General features: G+C 37.4%; 1 non-coding gene across 1 annotated transcript; it reads left to right on the top strand.

The window, feature by feature from the left end:
* The first annotated feature begins 271 nt into the window (after positions 1 to 271).
* Positions 272 to 353, top strand: Trnas-aga. Its single transcript has one exon. It is a non-coding gene; the product is annotated as a tRNA-Ser (tRNA).
* Positions 354 to 8,125: the final 7,772 nt, after the last annotated feature.

The raw sequence follows: 8,125 nt of genomic DNA, 5'->3' as shown, positions 1-8,125 counted from the left end.
ACCTTTGTACTTATACAGCAGTATTTGGAGGCTGAAATCTTATTTCTATCGAAAGCGATTTCTAAATGCAAAACTATTTTAAAATAAAAATATTATTACCGATACAATTTTGACATATGATACGACTCCGATAGCGGGAACCGGTTTAAAAGATATTTGCGATACTTGGCCCAAATTAATTTACACTCAAGTGAAGGTAAAATAAGAGATTGTAAAAAAGTGAAAGTCATGTATTGAGCCTGTACACTTATTACAACATGAGAGTCACGAAGCAGCCGTGGCCGAGCGGTTAAGGCGTCTGACTAGAAATCAGATTCCCTCTGGGAGCGTAGGTTCGAATCCTACCGGCTGCGAATTCTTTTTTATTTCTATTTAGTTTTTATTTTTGATAAGAAGTAAAACAAGAAACGAGTATATCTTATATCTTTAAACGAGCAATTCTTGTATATATATATAATTGGAATCTCGGAATCGGCTCCAACGATTTTCATGAAATTTAGTATACGGGGTTTCGGGGGCGATAAATTGATCTAGCTAGGATTCATTTTTAGAAAATGTAATTTTATTTGTGTTTTGGTTATAACCGATTTGGTGCAATGAAGTTGACCGGTTAGCTAGTATATATTATTAGAGGAACAGAAATAAAGATTTGAAGCAAATAAACCCGTTGAAATCGGTTCATCCATGATGCGATGTTACGACAGATGCACACATATCGATGGATCTGTATCCATCGATTTATAACGCCCCTATGTCTAAGTCGTAGTTTGACAATAAACGTATTTTGTCCATTTTAAAAGTTAGTTATTCAATTTAATAACATGAAATAATCTCTACAATTTAGTTGCTTGAACACATTTCTAGAGCACACCTGTTTAATCGTTTTTTTAAAATATTGGAAACTGAAATAATGGGCCTGTGGGAACAAAAAGAGGCTTTACTTGTTTTAACCAAATTTATATTAAAAAAAAACATAACACTTATTTCCTTATTTCAATTTTAATAAAATAATGGTCTAAATATGATATTACATTCCTCTAAACAGTAATTATGATCCTTTTTAATGATCCACCCGCGCCGCCCCTTTTTCACCCCTGTTAAAATGAACTACAAAATATGCTTAAAACCTCCGAAGGTAGAAGTATGAAATTTAGAGCATGTTATAATCCCCGTAAAATGGACACTCAGTATAAACGAAACTTAAAAGTGAAACGTATAAAATAATGCGAATAATTACTTCAATAACATACAATATACATTAATTTAGGCTTTATACCTTTCTTTATCTTATTTTTTTACAAAGTATAAGACAAATTAGCTCCCGCTGTATGCACGTGCTAAAAAAATATAAAGAAGTGGAAGGCCCAGGTATTCAGATATTCACTGCAATACCCACAATGTTCAGGATGTCACTTAGATCTTTCATTAATTAACAGTATTATTGAAGCTAAATACCTAGGTTCTTATCAGTAATCATTTATTCTCATAACTATTATTCTTCCTTCCTATTAAAGTATTCATTTTATAAAAGAAATCTTTAAAGCCCACCAACCTGCTTTAGAGCAGTGTTGTGGGTCTGTACTCTATAAACCTGACTTCCCAAGGAGTGAAATAAAACAACTGGACTGACTCTAATACTGTATATTAAGCTTCTCTATAATTCATATTACTTGTTACCTTCAAATGACTCTACTACCAGTTCGGAATGCTGTCTTCGGCAGAGAAGACCACTGGCAAGAAACTCTACCGTTGCTCTTTTATTCAATCAATTAAAACAAGACTTATAAACACAATTACAACATTATCATATGTTATAACGCTAGGCCCTTTGATACAAGACATATAAGACAGGTCAAACATAACTACTATTATCACTTATAACATCAGGACTTTTGAAACAAATTGTTTGTATAGAGCAACGTATGCTACATAAGCTATCTGTATGAAATAATACTAGGGCTCCATATATGATACCTGAATAACCCAAAGGATATAAGAGATATACTTATCTGATGCTACATCAGGTACAACCATAGTACCAACAACTTATCTCAACTCCATCACCAGTATATACGACTCTTGTTTTGCCACAACAATATTTCTTTAAGTGTATCGTTTCCATTATAAATCATCTCAACCCAATTTGTAACGTTCTATCCACAATACTTTACTTAATCTCCTTTTCTTAATTAATTCATTTTTAAATCCGTCCTCACTTTTCTTTGCCGCCAATCTAACTTGTCAAACTCGCGTCTCCCGCCATAGATCCTATACTTTTCTTTGACAGTCTACTAAAGTCCATTCTATTTTCAATACATTATCAATGAGTATACAAACTATTATTTGTTGATATATTTAATATAATCATCGGGTTTATCATAGATAAAGTGCTGTTATTCCCTATTTCCTAACACACGCTTAGTTATTCCAAACTATACAACGGATTTTAATTCGTTTTAAGCAAAAGATAGAGTTATTGACGGCCGACTGGCGCAGTTGGCAGCGATCCTGCTTTCTGAGTCCAAGGCCGTGGGTTCGATTCCCACAATTGGAAAATGTTTGTGTGATGAGCATTAAGTGTTTTTCAGTGTCTGGGTGTTTATAATTATGTATTTTCTAAGTATTTATGTATATATAATTCATAAAAATATTCATCAGTCATCTTAGTACCCATAACACAAGCTACGCTTACTTTGGGGCTAGATGGCGATGTGTGTATTGTCGTAGTATATATTTATTTATTATTTATTTTATTCAAGAGGAAGGTTTATGTGTATTACTAGCTTCTGTCCGCGACTTAGTCTGCTTGGACTTCAGAATTGGGTCTAAAACTTCGCTCGTTAACAATTTTTAATCCTACCAAGGGAACTATTTGAGAGATTGGTATATAACGTACATAATCGGTGAAAATTTAAACTGTTCATGAGATACCACGACATTGGGAATCCTAGTGTGGAAATGAAAGACTTTATCTGTATTCTTTGGCTACTTTTTATGTGTTTGTTTGAAATAAATAAATAGAGCCATTCATGCAGACGGCAAACGGATAGATAGACAGCGGTGTCTCAGTAATAGTGTCCCGTTTGACCCTTTGGGTACGGAACCATAAAACGCTCATAACTCCGAAAGTTAGAAATGCCTGCCGAAATCGGTCACCCCAAAAATGTATCCGAAGCTTTGATCACTGGGCTATCATCGCTTACAATGTGACATTATATGCTTTCGTATGTAGTTAAAATCACAGTTTAATTGTGTCCTTTATAATAAATTAGCCTCGTATGATAATTGCCGGCCGGCCAGTAATCAAGCGGCAGGCACGTTATTAATCACGCGGCCGGACTGCGACCACGGCATTCTATTAATTAACACCATCGATATTGTATTACTAGCTTCCACTCGCGACTTCGCACGATACTCTTCGCATGCGACTAAACAAAACCGAAATATTAGATAGAATCAGCCGTTACTTTGATGATATAAAATAATCTTAATTAATGATTAAGCATAATCTATACTTACAATTGGATAGAAGCAGGCGTTACTTTTCGGAATTCCATAATACATTATGAAAATTTAAAGCTGTGCGTTTTGAGCAACAAATCTTTACTTGCTTTAACGGTGAAGGAAAACATCTTGAAGAAACCTGAATTTCTGAGAGTTCGCAATAATGTTCTCAAAGGCGTGATAAGTCCACCAATCCGCACTACGCCAGCGTGGTGGATGGCCTTCGCCTGTTAAACGTCATTTTTGTATCTTTTTTTTTGCTAAAGTGTCGTTTGATAGCAATGACCGCGAACTTGACGCCTATCGCAAGTTGTTGCAAGATACGTAACCCGTAGTGGGCGGGTTATAGGTCGATACGATGAATGGGAAAGATTAACCCGAATCTATTTATTTATTTCATCATCGTCATCATCATATCAACCCATTACCGGCCCACTACAGGGCACTGGTCTCCTCCCACTCCCAGCCTCCCTGGCCCAGTGCGGATAGATGGACTCCACACACCTTTGAGAACAATACGTAGAACTGTCAGGCATGCAGGTTTCCTCACGATGTTTTCCTTCACCGTTGAAGCAAGTGATTATTATTCTTTTATTCTTTAGTATTTTTGGGGTAGGTATTTTAATTAGTATATGTTTATGATCCATGATCCACCTTACACAATCAATAATCAGCGGGGTTATTCTGTAACTGAATAACAGCCGCGCACAAATCGGTTGCAATCAGAGTAATCTCGTTATGCTGTAACTTGATCACGGACGTTCGCTAATTACTCAGTTATCGGCCGCTGCATTAAATAGTTCTAGTGTATTATGAATGTGCTTTGAATACAATGTTTGAATACCAATGATATAGCTTCGATAACATGTTCTTCATATTTTTTTTAATCGACTACATGTTAACTGCAATCTCAAGTGGTGGTAAGTTATTATGCGGTCTAAGCTGGTAGCGGGCTAGCCTGATAGGGAGTATGGAAGTCATACCCCTAATAGGTTTCTACTTTTTCTTTTTTTTCGGATTGTGTGTATGTGATTTTAACAGCTTAACGCGGGCTTGTTAGCGAGCCTCAGAATGGGGTTCTGCCAGGAAGAGTTTGAACCCTAGGGCTCGAAGAAGCGAAGGGATCGTCGGACGGAGGGCGCCTCATGTGAGGCCGAACCTCGGCTCAGGCGACGATTGGCGTATAAGGGTTACGGACGGTGAACAGGTTTCTACGCGACATCGCACTAGAACAATAAGTCTTTGTCGGTAGGTAAATAGCCACGGACAACGCCTTCCACCAGACAAGACCAGAGAAAATTCAGAAACAATAAATTCCCAGATTGCCCCAGCTGGGAATCGAACCCGGGAACTCCAACTTATATTCTCAGCGCTCACCGCTGCGCCAGGAAGGAGGAAGACCTCCCGTCGAAACACAATCATAAAACTCTTTGTCTGACTGTCAACTGATGATATTCTTTGAGCTGCTCCGGCGCGTGTCATCCTCGGTGCTACAACTACCATCTGCTTCAATCGCCAATCCGCCTGCCCAGCGTGGTGGTCATGGTCAAACCTACCCGTTGGGAGAGACCTTTAGTCCAACAGTGGGACTGTTTTTGAGCTTTTTATATCCATGAAACTCGGCATGATTGTACTTATTGGATAGAAGCAGGCGTTACTTTGCGGAATTTCATGATATATTATGTAAATTAAGCTTAATTTGCGATCTCTGCCAATCTTAGGATTAGGACAACATGAGTGAGAACGGACAGGTGTTTTAAAATTATTATTAACCTACATTCAGATATCTAATTACAAATACATAAAGAAGAACACAAATAAGAATAATATTACTAATATATTCTCAATCATATTATGAACATAAATACTTTGGAACATATAGATAATAACAATAAAAATAAACTTGTCACTAAAACTTATGTGTATTTTAAGCAATTAAATATCGCATGCTTTAACTTTGAAGGAGAACTTCGCGAGGAAACCTGTATGCCTGAGAGTTCTCAACCTTGTAAACCCTCTTTCTGAGAGGACACCCTATGCCCTGTGGTTGGTAATGGATTGAATATAATGGTGATTGAACACTTTTCAACCTACCAAAGCACGGCAACAGTGAAGAGGACAAAAAAATTATAATAAATATATTACAACAATATACACATCGCAATCTAAGCCCCAAAGTAAGCGTTGCTTGTGTTATGGGTACTAAGATAGCTGTAGAATATTTTTATGAATTAAATACACATCAATACAAATAATAAACAGATAAACACCCAACACTGAAAAACATTCATGTTCATTACACAAATAATTTCCAATTGTGGGTATCGAACCCACGGCCTTGTACTCAGAAAGCAGGGTACTGCCCACTGCGCTAACCGGCTGTCAAAATTGAGTAGGAGAGTTTCACCCGTGTATATTGGTATACTGCTCTCTTTACTGCTACTATAAGTTGATAAAGTGGGAGAAGATAAACATTTTGTCATTTCCCAGGGGAGAAAAATGTCTCCTGGACATGCTAGACTTGCTGGGCTTATAACTTATAAGCAAGCAGTGGCGTCCGCGTATCCGACCACAATCAGCGCGCCCTCGTTACGCGCCGCTATAACTCGATCACGGGCGTTCACTAATCACTCGTTCATTTACATACAATTCATTTGTTTTGCGCCGCGGCACACCAATTTGACAAGCGATTGTTTGAATGCGCCATTTTAGTGGCTTCGTCCGCCATTAGGGTGACGTTACATTTATCTCAACTACTTAACTCTTGGGTTTTGTGTTTTGGAACGGAAGGTAGTTAACTGGTAATAGTCAATCAACGACAACGCGTCTTGCACTCTCAGTGCGATTCAATAAGCTTTACGTATCTGTGTGTGTGTGTGTGTGTGTGTCTGTGTGTGTGTGTCTGTGGCATCGTAGCTGACGCAAACGTATGAACCGATTAAGAAAGGAAGAAAGCAAAAGAGTTTATTTGAGAATGTGGTTCTCAAATAAACTCTTTTGCTTTCTTCACACATTTCACACATTTTTGGTACAAAAGCAAAAGAAACTTAGAATTATTATTAAATAAATAAATATACTACGACAATACACACATCGCCATCTAGCCCCAAAGTAAGCATAGCTTGTGTTATGGGTACTAAGATGACTGATGAATAATTATATGAATAATATACATAAATACTTATAATATATAATTAACACCCAGACACTGAATAACATTCATGTTCATCACACAAACATTGTCCAGTTGTGGGAATCGAACCCACGGCTTTGGCTCAGCAAGCAGGGTCACTGCCCACTGCGCCAATCGGCCGTCCATATTATACATATTGCGTATGTGGTCCGAAAATGGCCTGTAGAGGAGCCAAAGGCATAGCGCTTGTATTCTGTGAAGCCATACGGAGTTATATTTTCGATTTTGTTTTTTTTATAACAGTATTTTACCTTCGCTCGGTGGAAATATCAAATCATATATTTTTCTCTAAAATCCATATAAAATTATCGGAACCGACAGGATTTGAACCTGTGACCTGACCTGACACGCATTGCAACTAAGCTACGCAACGCGCTACGCTACGCGTTATTCTATCAGTCAATATACCCTCATCTGTAGTGATACCGCGTGGGGGCAATTGGGGAATTTATAACTTCCGAATTTTCTGTGGTCTGGTCTGGTGCCAAGTTATTTAAAAGCCAAAATAAAAATTCAAAAATAAAATAATTTCAACTGGTTTATCAAACAGGTTAGCTCGCTACCCTCTTAAACTGCATCATCACGTAACACCAATATGATTTTATCATGATCTCATATGTCATGGGATTTCCCAAAGTATAACACACACTTTGGGGAATTCCATGATATATGAGATATAGAATAGTAAATTATAATGTTGTACACCAAAGAAAAAAAGTAGTTACAGAGATATGAATACATAGCAAGAGAGTACAATTTGGTGGCCTTATCGCTACATAGCGATTTCTTCCAGGCAACCAATCGCGTAAAAGGAAAAAACATAGAAAAGAGGTAGGTGGTGCAATAAATAAGATTTAAAATTATACAAATATATAAATAAAATATTTATATATAAATAAATATATACAATATTAGTTATACTTAAATAGAAATGTGTATCGTTGAGATGTGGCCCCAGCTTTACCTTTTAGTTTAGCGGTATGTAGCGTCCAGCCAGTTATTGGACAGATAAGTTGGACAAATAAAGCCTTTCATTTGTTTAGGAAACCTCCATGCGTTCGTTAATTTTCACTATTTACTGTTTACACTACCAGTGTTTATTTAGTGTCTTATTTAGTGTTTAATAGTGTTAACCAAGTTTACATCGCTTTTCATCTGATATCAATTGTAGTAAATTCTTTGTAGTAGTAGACCTTATCGTGACAGAGCTCGTACGGAGAAGTACTACCGCCATGCTAATGTCTGCCGAGAGCGTGGTTGCCAGTGTAATACAGGCGCATAAGGCTTAAAACCTACGCCTTAGGTTGATGGACGCATGACGGCAAGTTGCCGGACGTCAAATGCAGGGAAAACTCCTCAACCATTAACTTCCCGGCCTCGGGAAAAGCAATATCTTGTAAAGGCTTATGAGCAGTTGACATTTGGCTA

The sequence above is a fragment of the Pararge aegeria genome, chromosome 3 (assembly GCF_905163445.1).
Source record: "Pararge aegeria chromosome 3, ilParAegt1.1, whole genome shotgun sequence".
NCBI classification, from domain to species: domain Eukaryota; kingdom Metazoa; phylum Arthropoda; class Insecta; order Lepidoptera; family Nymphalidae; genus Pararge; species Pararge aegeria.
This window is presented reverse-complemented; position numbering and strand designations above follow the sequence as displayed.